General features: G+C 38.3%; 1 protein-coding gene across 5 annotated transcripts in view; it reads right to left on the bottom strand.

Moving 5' to 3' along the window:
- syt1 (synaptotagmin 1) overlaps positions 1-16,825 on the bottom strand; it is a 414,399-nt gene that overhangs the window by 216,970 nt on the left and 180,604 nt on the right. The window lies entirely within an intron of this gene.

The raw sequence follows: 16,825 nt of genomic DNA, 5'->3' as shown, positions 1-16,825 counted from the left end.
GATAACAACACAACTAAACACCCCAGAAATACAAAACTTGCCAACACAATGCAAAAGCCTTGCCTCCCAGTTGTAACAACACAACCACACCACAAAACCACACAGGACCCACAAAACTCACAACAACGCATCGTGACTGTAACAACACAACTAAACGCCCCAGAAATACGAAACTTGGCAAAACAACGCAAAAGCCTTCCCTCCAGGTTGTAACAACACAACCACGCCACAAAACCACAATCAGGCCCCATAAAACTCACAACAAGGCATCGTGACTATAACAACACAACTAAACGCCCCAGAAATACGAAACTTGGCACACAACTAAACGCCCCAGAAATATAAAACTTAACAACACAACGCAAAAGCCTTGCCTCCCGGTTGTAACAACACAACCACACCACAAAACCACAATCCGGACCCACAAAACTCACAACAATTAATCGTGACTATAACAACACAACTAAACGCCCCAGAAATACGAAACTTGGCACACAACTACACGCCCCAGAAATACAAAATTTGACAACACAACGCAAAAGTCTTGCCTCCCATTTGTAACAACACAACTACACCACAAAACCACAATCCGGACCCACAAAACTCACAACAACGCATCGTGACTATAACAACACAACTAAACGCCCCAGAAATACAAAACTTGGCAAAACAATGCAAAAGCCTTGCCTCCCGGTTGTAAGAACATAACCACACCACAAAACCACACCGGACCCACAAAACTCACAACAACGCATCATGACTATAACAACACAACTAAACGCCCCAGAAATACGAAACTTGGCACACAACTAAACGCCCCAGAAATATAAAACTTAACAACACAACGCAAAAGCCTTGCCTCCCGGTTGTAACAACACAACCACACCACAAAACCACAATCCGGACCCACAAAACTCACAACAATTAATCGTGACTATAACAACACAACTAAACGCCCCAGAAATACGAAACTTGGCACACAACTACACGCCCCAGAAATACAAAATTTGACAACACAACGCAAAAGTCTTGCCTCCCATTTGTAACAACACAACTACACCACAAAACCACAATCCGGACCCACAAAACTCACAACAACGCATCGTGACTATAACAACACAACTAAACGCCCCAGAAATACAAAACTTGGCAAAACAATGCAAAAGCCTTGCCTCCCGGTTGTAAGAACATAACCACACCACAAAACCACACCGGACCCACAAAACTCACAACAACGCATCATGACTATAACAACACAACTAAACGCCCCAGAAATACGAAACTTGGCAACACAACACAAAAGCCTTCCCTCCCGATTGTAACAACACAACCACACCACAAAACCACAATCCAGACCCACAAAACTCGCAACAATGCATCGTGACTTTAACAACACAACTAAACGCCCCAGAAATACAAAACTTGGCACACAACTAAACGCCCCAGAAATACAAAACTTGGCAACACAACACAAAAGCCTTGCCTCTCAGTTGTAACAACACAACCACACCACAAAACCACAATCCGGACCCACAAAAATCACAACGCATTGTGACTATAACAAATACAAAATTTGACAACACAACTCATCCACCTCCCCAATCCCTACATTCACACTTGGCCTCCAAAAAAACAATTACAATAATAACAATGACAACAACAACAACAACAATAAGAATCAACACCATCACAGGCAAGAAACAGCCAGGCACTGAGGCTGAGAGGCCAGTCAGTGCTACACTGGGCCTCCAAAAAATAATACAGTAGCATCTAACTTATCCAACCTTCATGACCACTACAACAACAATAATAATAAACACCTACACAGGCAAAAGAAAAAAAAAGACTATTGTACCACAATAAAAATATAAACCGCACTCAGCAGAATCAGACATTACAATTAACAACAAACCAAAGACAACAGGGATCTCAAGCAATTATCAATCAACACAAAAACTGAAGAAGGTAACAGATTTCAAATACTACTACTAATGTGAGTATAAAGAAGGTGGAGGTCACAGCATAAATACAACCTAATGTAGACTGACCAACACCACCAGACTAAGCCACAGCAACGCGTGGCCGGGCACAGCTAGTAATATATAAAATAAACATAAAGTTTTCAAGTATTTCTGAGTGTTGTATTTCCATTTCCTCATAGCTCAGATTATTGATCTTTTACAGTGTAAATAAAGGTCAGGCAGTCTCAACCAGGGCTTGTTTTGCTGTAAGTCCATGACAGAAACACAGATTTGGGCGACAAAGGAATTGTACATTGTGAACTTGTCATGGTGGCCTATCCAATATCATTTGTCTTTCTTAAAATAGAGATATATATGAAAGCTCAAATGAAACCAGTCTAACAGGAAATTAAAAACCACAGAAGAGTTTTGGGGGTGGAGGGAGGACACTATCCACTTACAGTGCAGTCTTATGCAAGCCTACTCAGAGCTACTCATGGACCAACTGGACTTGTTCCTAAATAAATGCATATTATATTGCAGTATCATGGTTTATGACATTAAAGGGACTGCTACTCTAATTTCAACATGCAGATGAATGAAGGTTTATTTAATGTTGTACAGTATATTTTTTAAAAAGTCTTCAATTTTTAATATTTACAGCTATATGAGAACTGTCTGTTAACAAGGAATATGTTTACTGCATATTACCCTGTATAGACAAATAAGTAATGACCAGCAGAAAAAAGCATGAATTGCAACTGTCCTTTTGGTCTGGGAGGGAGCAGTCCAGGAGAGTTTTAATGAAATGTTTGAAAGCCTAATATACAGGGTGTTTGAAAAAGAACTCCCTGTGCCGTTGCGCCTGGGGCTATAACTCTTAGCAAAAGAGGCATGGACGTGACATCTTTCCCCAGGGGATTGCTTCTTGCTCTCCTTTAGGGAAACTGGAACTCCCAAGGACCAAAACACTGTAGATAACTCAAAACTGGTTTTATTGTTCACAAAAGGTTATCCTTTTAAAGCAATAAGCTGGAAGTTTCAAAGGGGTAAAGGAAAATATACATTACAGTCTTTGGTTATCTTAAGTCCAAGGAACTCTGCAGCTGAGAAGCTGTTCCAGGTCCCTCTTTCTCAATGGCTGTGAATGCCGGAGCGATCCTCAGCCTCAGTCCAATGGCCTATGTTTGAAGACCCAGTCTTCCTTTGGTGCCAATTTGAAGGCACTTGAGACTCCTCAACGTCGTCCAGGTTGGCCCTGAACATGAAGCATAAGTCTCAAGGGTAAGAACCTCAGAATTGGTGCTGAGAGGTAACTTAATCAAGGGCTTTTAGAGCCAAGTCTCTCTCTCACGTCCATCTGGTAGAAAGCTTGATGGTGAAAAAAGGAAATACTGTCCTACTCCAAGAAGAGGTGGAGCCAAACAATTGAGCTGAGGAAGCAATATAACTGATGCAAACAACATTGATTGACAGTTACAAATAACCAATCAATCCAACTACATTTACAGAGCAAAGGCAAAATCAGGCACGATACAACAATTCAAATCTTGCAACTTACAGTTCGACATATAGATGGCGCCACTCGCGCCGTCACACTCCCTATTCACTATTTAATTTAAATGGTGAAAAGGGAGTTCTTTTCACCATTTATATATAGCTGTATATATAGCTATATAGCTGTTTGAAAAAAAGATCTTATGTAGAGTTGGTACCACAGTAGACTTGACTGCTGTGCAATCTAATCATGGTTATTCAGAAATTGGACCCAAGACTCACATACTTGATGGGGATTATTCTCAAGAACTCTGAAGCTTTAGTCATCTAGAGCACTGCTTCTTAAACTGTGGGTACCAACCCCAAATGGGGTCTCCATATCTCAATGTTGGGGTCACACAAAATATGGCAACAGAAAATGCTTTTGGAATGCCACCTAGACATTTACACAAATTAGCAACAACATGCAGTGTTGTTGTATGTTTTCTGGGCTGTATGGTCATGTTCCAGAACTATTCTCTCCTGACGTTTCGCCCACATCTATGGCAGACATCTTCAGAGGTTGTGAGGTGACAACCTCTGAGCATGCCTGCCATAGATGTGGGTGAAACATCAGGAGAGAATTCTTCTGGAACATGGTCATAGAGCCCGAAAAACATACAACAATCCTGTGATCCCGGCCATGAAAGCCTTCAGTGATCTCTGCAGAAAATGCTTAAGCTGTATTCCACAAAAAAGGAAAATCAGCCTGTTTAGCAAACCTTGTGAATGGTGAGTTATTACCATTAATACTTGATTTTTATGTAAAAACTTCTTGGGTGCTTCTCACAGATTCTGAAACAATATGCCTCACCAGGCAACAATCCTATGATCATGAAAGTCATGTTTTCCTTACATGGAATTTTGCCACAGAAAATGTTTATTACTGTACTTCCAAAAAGAACTCAATATACTAACAGATCGCAGATGATATGGCTGCTGACAAGTAGCTATCATGCTCTGGATCATTTCACTGATGCTGTGAGCAAAATTTACAAAGAAAACAGAGACAGTGGGTCATCGTCTCCCTTAGTTTCCAGCTGATGGGAAAAGCAATTCACAGTTGTGTTGTTTTTTCAAGGGGGAACATCATTGCTCTCTGCAGACAGACCCCATTAATGTTTTTCAGTAAGGGACCACAGCTCAGTTGAATAGCACTTGTATTTTCAGAACAAAGGCAGAGTAAGAAAACAAATTTTCACCGTGGGAGCAAGACATGCTACCTGATAAATAGATGCCTTCTTCCCATAAGCTGCACCTTTCTAGGTCATCTGTCAAGTGCCTTTACATTCAAAGATACAGCTTCCTTAGTAAATCAGAAACATAAAATTTGATGGTATGGGGTCATCAACAGTGCAGCAGCCTGACAAGAATAAATTTTTATTTCAGGTTCTAAAAACACTTCAAATCAGTGCTGCAAAGAAGGGCTTACGTGAAAAGAGGCATCCTAGAATCTATGATAACTTTGTACACCAGATTTTTAAGCCTGATTTCTATCTAGATGTGTTGGACAGCTCCCATTGTCCAACACATTGAGGAGAAATCAGGCTGAAGAATTCAACACATCTGAAAGTCACCACTTGGAAAAGGCTGTTCCAAACCTTCAGATACAGTAAGGTGAGGAAATAGTTAAGGGAGAGATTGTCAAGGATCCATATGACACTGCTCCAAAACTTCAGGGATAGAAAGAAAAGAAAGGAATCATCATGTGTATCAGCAAAGATTCAGCAAAAACCAGTTGAAAGAAACTTTAGAGTTCAGAAATGAAATCATAAATTATATAATACAGTCCTGATACAAACAGTGTTGAGGATACTAGAATTTTCAAAAGGATGCTGTTAATTTAAATATATTAAAGTCTGAAGCCTTCTCAAGTGACATCATTATCAACAACTGGAAAAGCTGCAAATGTCCAAATAGATTTTTTTATTTTCTTTCCTTTTATTTAATTTGCACATATGAGGATAGCTTGCAGCACAAGTCTGAACACTTTCTGTGCTTGTCTATTTACCCAATTGTTTTGCTTGTTCATTTATGTATGACATTCATATGCAATAAAACTGGATAGTTTGCCATAATAAAAGATTAAAATACAATACTGAATCAACAAGTGATAAAATAATAAAAGGAACATCAGCAGTTTCAGCAGCTGCAAGAAAAAGAGCACAATAATATATACAACATCAGTAAAAGTACCCAGCAAATCTAAATCTTAATGAGTTACATGGAAGTAAAAAGTCTGTAAAAGAAAGTAATTGGTCACACAAGGAAAGCAACAGACAACTTTTACAGAAATAAAACATTCATATATGTGTGTGTTATTTTTTAAATTTACATATTCATAAAACAATAATGAAACTAAACTATGAACATGTATATATACATGGACGAGTTCAATACTACCTAACATTTATACAATAGTTAGGACCTCATCACATTCAAACTTTAAAACTCTTAATCAGTATAAATCTTAATTAAATTAAAAAAATACAACAGGATGCATACAGGATCCTGACAGGATACATATACCCCCCATCACACTGATTTCTTACTGTTTAAAGTAATCCAATTTGACTCATCGCACCATGGAAGCTTTGCTCCAATTCATTGCAATTTCTGCATAGTTACCCCCCCCCCCCCCTTTAAATGTTTTTTTTTTTTTAATGCTGCCATCACTGTAATTTGGCACAAACTGGCAAATAGCTATTATTATCATGCTGTATGATTATATTCTGAGGTATTTTTCTGCCAAATTCTTTTGAAAACACATTTTAAAAAAAGGATTGTAGACTTCAAAGTAGTTGTTACAGAGGTTTCATCATGTAGTTAGAGACAAATAGCGAGGCTCCCTTTCTGTCCCTTTCTGACAAATCCTGGGGTCCACACTGCCCACAGACATGCCCTCAAAGGAGATGTCACAGGACTGGATATGGAATGCTTACTGATTCACTAATCACACATAAAAACAGCACATTTCATGTGACTTATATTTAAAAACACAATATGAATATGAACAGTCCAAATGCTCTGTTTCTGCCACCTTTTGCACACTGTTTTCAATGGGTTGACAACGACAGGGGACAAATGACATTTGATGGGGCCTGTTGAGATTCAAATGCAAATGAGCTCAGTAACAGACTATCACTTAATGTGATCAGGTCTTTAGAGTTGACTTGGCCCTTTCCACTGCGCTCAGTGTGGTGACTTTGGTTTGGAGACATTCATATACAGTTCTGTTCTTCCCTTCTACATTGTTTTTTTTATTCTCCCTTCTGGCCTAATAGTTATTATTTATAAAACATTCTTTAAAAATATTCGAAAATATTTATTTTTGTAGACAAATAGAGGGTATAACTTTAAATTTGCAACATTTCTCAATGTGTAACTTCGAACTGAAAATTACTCTTTTGCTAAATATAAATATATGCTGTTCATGTGCTGTGTGAAAGAGATAATTAACCAAATCTGGTTTTAACTCTGAAACATTAAAAATGCACTTTAAATCAGAGAAAGCATGTTGTATCTCTATTTTTAACTGAAAAGTGAAATAATTATTCCCATGACTGTAGAGGAGACATATTAATTCTTAGAAAGAAATTGGATCTACAGCAAATTGTCACAGTATGCAGTACTCCTGTTAGGAATTTCAGACTACCAGCCAAGATCTATTTGAGATCAATGAATTTTACTTCCCCAACATCATTTGCATATACGGTTCCCATTTTCTATTCTGTAGCAATCAGCCATTATTATTTCACTACTAAACATGCTAAATCTCAACAGAGCTGTTTCTCTATTTTTTCCATTTCTGCAAATGGTAAAGTTCCCCAGCAGCTAAAGCCATCTTTTGTGTGAATTTGGCTGTTTTGGCAAAAGAAGAATCTGCACAGAGAACAGAGTCAGCTACTTGTATATTTGATGAGAAATAAAGGGAGAGGGAGCTGAGAGAAGGAAAGAGACTTTAAACAAGACAAATTGTGATTTAAAAATTCCAGTATGCTAGATTTTTTAAAAGCATGATTATCTGATTCAAAAATTAATGCTTTGATTTCCCTTGTCAAGATAAGGTAGAATGCATGAGCGTTAATAGCACTGTGACATAAACCTTTTAAGGGATTTTAATGGGATAAGTTGGAAATGATAAGGAACGCTGTTTTTCTGTTCAGAAAAGAAAATGGCACTGTGTCTAAAAATACATCTGCAGTTAGCAGCAGGATGAAGGGACAGTGAATTAAGGCACAGAAAAGGCAAGCTCAAAGCAAACTTATATCTCGGTTTTGTCCATTAGTCCTTTATCATAAGAGGTCTCCCCACCAACAACAAAACAATTGCACTGTTTTCACCTCAAAGCTATTGCATGGTCACTGACACCCTAGTCCCTGCAGGTAGCAATCAATGAAACTTAAATACTAGAGAATAGATTGGCAAGTGTCTGTTATCAGAGCCTTGAACAAAGTTGATAACAAAATGAAAAGAAATAAACAACAAGAATAGGAAAGGGGAAAGTTCACCACAATTGTTTCTATGACCACAGACTGATTTGACAGAAAAGTGTGTAAGTACAACTACCAAAACCAGAAGCAATTAGCACTTTGGTTGTCAGTGACATTCACTGGTATATGAAGTTCTCATATAAACTGACAGCAGCATAAAATAATATAGCACAGGATTGAATGAAGCTATCCTGTATTGGTACTATTTTTTTAAAATTAATCTCAGTGATGAGTGGAGAAAACATACAGAGCTCCAGAAGTTGTTGGGCCCCTGCGGCCCCTGTTAGGATGATCAGTGTTCATGGATGATGGAACTGTGGTCCAGAAACATCCAGAAAGACCATAGTTTGTGAGAAATAAAAGCACAATCATATAAATATCACTTACACTGGACTTTTTAATTACTGTCCAAAACACTACACCTTCTTCTGAATAGTTACTCCAGGAGTACTCAAACATTTTAAGCAGGGGGCCAGTTCATGATCCCTCAGACTGTTGGGGGGCTGGGCTATAGTTTGAAAAAAAAAAACCCACCAGGAGTGAATTCCTATGCACAGTGCACATATCTTATTTGTAGTGAAAAAATACATGAAAGAACAATACAATATTTAAACTGATAAACAATTTAAACCAACATGAACTTACCAATATTTCAATGGAAAATGTGAACCTGCTTTTGGCTGATGAGATAGTCAATTAGGATTGTTGTTGTGTGCCTTCAAGTTGTTTCAGATTCGATCCAAAGTCTAAAGTTTAGGATGGGGCTGGGTAAATGACCTTGGAGGGCTGCACCTGGTCCGCGGGCCTTAGTTTGGGGGATCTTTGAGTTACTTAACCCACAGCACAGCCTTGTTCAAAAGTACAGGTTTTTCGGCACCCTTCTGACCTGACTGGTTCCTAGTCTAGTATATTACATAATTCACTTGATTTGTATTCACAATGACACCAGAGAGGGAAAGAAGAACAGTCTTGTTATCTCATAACTGTGGTGAATAACAACAGTCAAAAGTTTATAAAAAGGAGAACATGTATAACTCCTAAAAAGCACTGAGCTAAAGAATAACCAGAAGAAGCAACAATAACACCACCAATTAACCATCATTAACAGCTGTTAAATCAACCCCATTGCCTGCTTTCTACTTTTGTTTGAAACTCTCTCTATAACTATAGTGAGTATTAATCCCTGCTTGGTGACATGAATCATGATACTATTTTGAGGGATGATGTCCTGATTAAAAATGATGGAACAAACAAGATTACTAGTGGTGATGGGAGACTACATTACAGATTCATGTAAAGCATTCAGGGGAGTTAAAAGCAGGGCTACTTCCTATAGTTCTATATGAGTGATTTAAATTAGAGGCTGCTGAACACAGCAAGCAATGGCCTTGAGGGAGAAGAACCATGTCAAATGCCATTTGATGCTGCTCAGCCAGGCACATAGAAAGGCACATTGCACCAATAATATTTGACAACATTGGCTGTGCTTTTTCTGCTTCACTGGCCAGCTTGTCTAAATTCCAGCCAAAGGAACACACAATAGTTTATAAGTAGCTACACTGTCAGCATCTTCCCCTGAAAAGCTGCAACTGCATTGGCTTCCTAATGAACATATCTTAGATGAAGGTCCTCCTGGCGCGCGCACACACAGACTGAAATCAAAACGCCTGAAATATCCAAAACAGCAAATTGACAGTAATACTGACATTCAGCTGTGATGTGCCACCACAGCAACTATGCCTCCTCTGCTTGGCTTCAAGGTTATTTATGTTCCAGCAGCTTTAAGGCCAATCCTCACAGTGCCTTGAACACAGACAGAGCTAAAATATTGAATGGTTTCATAACTGGGCATTCCTGTGCATTTATTTCCTGTACTTTTATTGTATTATTGTATACAGCAAAAAAAAATCACCCCTTTTCAGGTGAGAAGAAACTGCCAGGGAAGGAAGACTATTTAAACAGGAAAGCTTTTATGACAATTAGCACCACATTGAAAGCACAACCTTTGCTAAAGTTAAAAGAGGTTTTGTATCCTCTAGCAAGGTAAAGCACCTGATTCATGAAGCAGAAGATGACCTCTGTTAACATTTCAGCCTTTGGCATAAGAACTGCAGACATGGTTTGTTGCAACTATTTCAGCGGTCACACATCAAATGATCTTTCTTACTACCGCTGGGTCTTTTATTTTAACCTTTATGGGAAGCTATTGCTGCACACAACATTTTAAAGCATCAGAAAAGAACAGAAAGAGCTCTCTTTTTCATATAACCTTAATCTGTAATGCTCTCCAGGGGCTGACTGCGGGACTGAAGAGATATTCTTGTACAGTCAGTCCCAAGTTACAAAAGACCAACTAACAAATAACTCATAGTTAAGAATGGGAGTGAGACAACAGGAAGTGAACCTCAAGTGGAGTAATGGGTTAAATCCCTGTACCAGCAGGACTACCGACGGACAGGTTGGTAGTTCGAATTCGGGGAGAGCAGTTGAGCTCCCTCTGTCAGCTCCAGCTCCCCATGCAGGGACATGAGAGAAGCCTTCCACAAGGATGGTAAAACATCAAACATCCGGGCTTTCCCTGGGCATTGTTCTTGCAGGTGACCAATTTTCTCACACCAAAAGCGACTTGCAGTTTCTCAAGTTGCTCTTGACACAGAAAAAAAAAATCGAGGTTGCCATTGCAACTTGAATCTCATGGAAGAAGAAAAACTGATCACTTCTGCCTTAAATGCTCAGAGATACTTTACGAACATTCCAGACTTTGTGGATGACAATCTTGTTTCCAGTCTGGATGCAATGGAAAGTCAGGGAGAAATGTTGAAAAGGGGCTCATGATGTGATGAGTTGGAGTTGTGTGGAAAAGGTTTCTCCACTGAAGCTTTAATACCAATCCTAGTTCCCAAAATATTTCAAAATCTAATTATCACAGAAATAGAAAGTGAGTTGGAATCTTCTGAACAGGGGTACAGACAACAAAACAATCACCACCAGGGTGTTTACCCTTCCCTTCTTTTATTTGCTGATACACAATGTACCTAGAGTGCTTAGAGAAGAGTATCCTCTGATGATCTGAAGTCTCAAGCAGTCTGGTATAAAGTGGGTCCTGCAACCCTCACTCTTAAGGGTCTTATTATAATTAGGAAAAACTTAGAGTTTGTCTGAACCTTTTGATAGTTCTCTTTGTGCTATTTTTGCTCCACTCACAACACTCACATCTTCTTGCAAACAGAGAGAATGCTTATTGTTCCCAAATAAAGCCTTGATTGTGAGATATTAAATGACAAGCCCACTATGTACATGAAATAGTAAAGGGCTAAATCTAAATGCTGAAGGGATTTCACATATGTGTCCCATATATTAAGGGCTCCTTGCAAGGTATTACTTCTGAACACTCAAAATCTGTGTACTTGGTTAACTTCATCAATTCTGAGGAAAGCACTGAGCTCTAATATTTCTGCGCATGTGAGGTCCATTTCATGGTTTCTGGAAAATGGGGAAAGAATTTACCTAAACACGCCTAGGGTCATATTTGTATTTTAACAAGAGATTCAATTTTAGGTGTCTTGCTGGGATACCACATGTGTCAGGAAGCATCTAAAATGTATTAAGTGATTACCAGATGCATTCAGTTTTCTTCTTCCCTGATTCGCTAACCAGCTACAACAAAAGAATCTTAATTGAACCTGACAGCTGCCACACATTTTCCCCTTAAGCTGTGTCTCTCAGTTAATGGTTGGTCAACACCTTTGGAACACGTCTATAGAAAAATCTTTTCTTGAAACACTCGATTATTGATTTGGTAGCTAAGACTGTCTTGTGTAGGAGGAAAGAACAACGAATATTCTTTAAAACTTCAGATCCTTACCAACTTTACAGCTTTCAGTGTTGTATGCCACTGTGTTTACTTAGTCTCTATGGTATAATAGCTGCTAATTTAAAACTATTTGCATTAAAGCTGCCGAGCTATTTCTTGTCAAATTGCTCATGACAATTTCATATTAATTACTATTATTTACTGATTAACAAAATAGCATCAGATGTTTGAAATTATTATACAATCATTGGAATGCAACAACGAAATGTAGAAATCCTTTCATGCAAGTTATGGTTTTATTTCAACACTGAGTGCATGATTCAAATTAAAACAAGGTTTAAAAATATTTTATCTTTTATTCGTCAAAAACTGTGTTACTAGCACATTGAGGAAATCCACTCTGATTTACAGCCTAGATCCAAAGCAATATATAGCTCCTATATTTTGATAGTTAATGTGCAATTTAGGTAGAAAGGCTACAATTCAGATTTCTCTCTTTCAAGCAACTATCAAACATAAGTAGGGCTACAAAGCTCGAATGGGATACATATACCTCACAATCTCTGAGGATGCCTGCCATAGATGCGGGCGAAATGTCAGGAGAGAATACTTCTGGAACATAGCCATACAGCCTGGAAAAGACACAACAACCCTTGAACTGGACAGTCACTGATTCCTATTTAGCCACTTGTCACAGGGAAATAACCACCAAGGCCATATGATTGGAATGGTTTGTCTCCCAAAAGCCACTGGCCAAATGTCATGTCATGCTGCATTGTGAAACAGTGTCAAGATATTTTGTGCTGAGCTATATAAGATGGTGCAGCCTTAACTCAATACATTGTGCCATTTCTGCTCCCTACCCACTTGCCTTTAGAGTAGACATTTTGGGACAGCCGATATGATGTCATCACTGTTGAATGGTGGCAAATGAAACATTTCCAGCATGTTTCATTTAAACACAGTGGCAGGAAGAGCACATAAGACACAATGTGCATGCCACAGAAAACATTAGTTTCTGCAGCTGCAAAGTTTAATTCAGGATATCCCATATGCCTTTTTGGGGACCCCTGATAATCACACTGGAGGTCAAGGTTCAAATCCCTGATCAGTCATGGAAGCCTAATGAGTAACCTTAGCAAGTCATGCTTTCTCAGCCTCAGTGAAAGTTCGTGGCAACCCCTCTCTAAACAAATCTTGCCATGATAGTTTTGCCTTAGGGTTGACATAAGTAGGAAATGACTTAAATGCACACATCAAATAATATTTTTTTACCATGCCCTATTTGGATTTTGACACATTTTTAACACATTTTAAACTACTCTTTGCTGCATAATATATCAGGCTTTTGTTATGGTCTACTATTTGACTCATAGATGGAGTGCTGCTTACATAATAGAACTGGGGGGATATGAGCATATAGTTTGAGCTGGTTCTTTCTGAAGTCTTCCAGTGGCATTGCAAAGAGAAAAAAATAATGGTGCCAATGGGAGATGTGGGAATAACTTTTCCCAAAAGCTCTCTTCCCCTAAATATAATCTCTCAATTCCTTCTCAGAGTGTGATTAGGAGTGGGAGAAAGGTTGCAAAGAATCTGTCCTCCACTGTTTAGAGTATACATTTCCCTTTCCCAGACGATTGGCACAAGGGACAGTGCCAGTCACCTTGGCAATTGGAAGACTGTAAAGCACAATAAGATCTCTGCATGCAGGGCAAACAAGCTTTAACACTTCTTTTCCCCACAAGCTGCCTTTCTGTCAGCATCTCTTTGTATATGTTAGTATAAGGCCAAAGGGGCATGTGTGGGACAAGCAGAGGGGTGCATACACATATGTTTGAAATGGTGGAGAAGTAAGCAAAAAAGACTGTTCATCAGTCTGTCCATCCTTCTGACAATATGCTGCTTTGTGGGAATATATTATCAAGGTGATGATTGTGTTTAGGTTTCAATGGAGGAGTGAGGAGAAGCTGTGTGCATGCCTTCATATGTATTTCTGAACTCAGTAGCACCTTTGAGGCTGAAATTTCTAGCATGAGCTTCTGTAGAAACTATTCACTTCATTAGATACAACTGACTGGTCTCTGAGAGGCGCAGCTGATGAAATGGGCTGAGTCTACAATAGCTTCTCCTAAAAATTTCTTTTTTTCAATTAGTCTCACTCTATAGCTGGATTCCACTCTATTCCTTTATGCCCTGTAATTTGAAAGCAGATTAACATTGCTATCTCTTTGAACACTACCTGTATTTGTGCATTTGAGAATAAAATGAGTTAGGGTACTCCTGCCAAATGTGGCTGGGCTCACACTGGTATGCAAATCCCAACAAGCTTCCATTGCCACTTGCATGTCATGGAAAAAGAAAGACTGATCACTCCTGCCTTAAATGCTCAGAGATACTTTACTAACATTCCAGACGTTGTGGATAGTAGTCTTGTTTCCAGTCTGGATGCAAAGGAAAGTCAGGGAGAAAAATTGGAAGGGGGGCCATTTTGTGATGAGTTGAAGTCTAGCAGACATGAACTGCTCTAGAGCAAGCCACAGAATAGATATGTTCTCTTATAGTATTTTCCTGGCCACCGATGTGTAGCCACTAGCCAATGTTTAATTTCTAATTAGAAAGGTTCTGAGAGAAAACACTGTTCTGTTAACTTAATTTTATAGTTCTAGCAAAGGTAAATTAGTGGTGGAAAGGAAAAAGTATAGGGTTGATGATGAGGCAGATGTCCCATCACAGCTTCAGTGGTAAGTAAAAGACACCCTGAAGATGCTCAGGTGCATCTAAGGGAGAGTGCTGGAGAGCTGTAGTTGCTCATTCTGAGGGAAATGTACTTTGCAACTACACATTATTATTTTTTTTAAAAAAAAAAATAATGCTGTGCTGTGGTGCTGGATAGACTAAGAGCTAAATCCCCATTTGGCCATGAAACAATCTTGGTGCACTTGGTCAATCTTTTCGTCATGTGGTTGCTGTCAAGAAAAATAGTGCCTTGAATTCCATGGTGGGGGGCAGGTTATAAATGTACTATTGCCATATGTTATTAGATCAAGATGCCATTTGTAAAATAGAATCACTGTCATTTCTAAAAGCATAATGCAGCTGAAGTACATGACTCTACTGAATCCATGATTTTTTGGCCCCGCCACTGCCTGCTCACCAGTGCGACTCAAAGTGGTGATTCATAGCCCAGTGATGGATCATGAATTATTGGCTGCCTATTTGCAGGGAGTTTCCAGGAAAGAAAGAAACAGTTGCAGACAATGATCACATATATGTTATCTGTTCTTGGCACATGAGTTGGGGTTTGGGGGAGAATGGGTTTCTTTATTCTGATAAAAGTAAGACATAGAAGAACCTCTAACTTGACAAGCAAATCTTGTGTTCATACAAATTTACTGAAAGAATATAAGTTTGACATTCTAACAGGTCAGAATCAAGGCTAGTATTCCTTGGATGTATTTATTCCTCACGTGCTTGAATTGCTCTTGTCATTTTAAGCATAAATTAATTTGATACTTAGCAAAAGAACACTTCTCTCATGAACAATCTCCTCCTCCAAATTAATGACTAATTAATGCTATGGTATGGTGTCAAGACTGTATTTCATTACAATAGTTTCCATGGCAACCTTATTTTTCCCTTCAGAAATATTTTCTAACTAATGATAGCTCAAGCACAAAAACGCAGGTGGTGCAAGAAAATTTGTATTTGAATAAAAATGGATCCAGTATTGCTCAGTAAAAAAGTCCCCAAGAATGTTGGTATTGCCAACCAGAAAACAGATGTTACTTGAAAGGAAACAACAAGTAACAATCATGAGTGCAGAACAGCAGTAATGGGTTATGTTTTACTACCATAGTTCTTCCTGAACCAGTATTTTGTGCCGTGCTAGTGCAAGACCTGCTGTTGCTAAAGAACATTAAATCCAATGTTACTCCTAGTGTAGACCCACTGAATCAATGGGACACAAGTGATAGATAGCTGTACACTGCAAGGTGTTTGAACATGGAGCCACAATATCTGAAATTTATCAGACCCAAATGTTTTGGGGAACAGTTTCATGACCTTTCTGCTGTCATGGCATGAAGGGCCTTTCATATTATAATTCCAAATTTTGCTCTTGGAATATCTCTAAGAATGCTATAAATATAGTAAAATATTCTTTAAAAATAATGCTAGTTGAACAACAACTATGCATCTGGACAAGTTAAGAAACAGAGTATATTTCTTACTACAAACTTCTATATGCTTTATATACAAAACCTACAGATTAATTATACAAAATGAACCTGATTAATAACCTGAGATATTTGATAGTTTTCCTAGGTCTGCTTATTAACTACTTTGATAAACTAGGATTTTTTCCACTTTTGGAGTGAAATAAATACAAAGCATGAACTAATTTTGCTAAAATGCTTGTAATAGGCTGTAAAAGCATACAATTCTATTAGGTATTCCGCTTAATTCTTCTGAAACTGGACATCAGTTTATACCTGCTGCTTTCCATCCCTCTCCCTAACATTGTAAGGAACGTTTTTGGTTAAACAGAAAACTGATTATATGACTGATATATTTTGTATTAATTAGTAATATGAATGAATATTTGTGTAAAAATCACTCAGCAGTTTTGCTTTCAGAATGGTCTGGTCTTTGAATTACTATTTTACTGGGGAAAAATGTGGAATTTAACTATATTCTTAAAATAGCAAGCTGTGCTACCACATAACGGTAGAGAACTACACTATATGCAAATATTTTCCTACTAAATGTACACAGTAGCATGGTGTTTTGAAGACATTCATTATGCAAATTTTGTTTATGAGGTTACTATATATCAGATCTTCATGTTTAATTCACAAACTGCAAGACTGTGTCTATTTCAACTTGGTTTAGATGGGCTAAAAAGTATGATTTGAAGCCTGCTTTTCACCCATCATGTTAGAAGTCAATATGCACTTGAATGTGAACAAGCCATTCCTAGGAGGCCTCTTATGAACCTCTGAACAAACTGAACATCATGTGGA

The sequence above is a fragment of the Anolis carolinensis genome, chromosome 5 (genome assembly GCF_035594765.1).
Source record: "Anolis carolinensis isolate JA03-04 chromosome 5, rAnoCar3.1.pri, whole genome shotgun sequence".
Taxonomy (NCBI): domain Eukaryota; kingdom Metazoa; phylum Chordata; class Lepidosauria; order Squamata; family Dactyloidae; genus Anolis; species Anolis carolinensis.
This window is presented reverse-complemented; position numbering and strand designations above follow the sequence as displayed.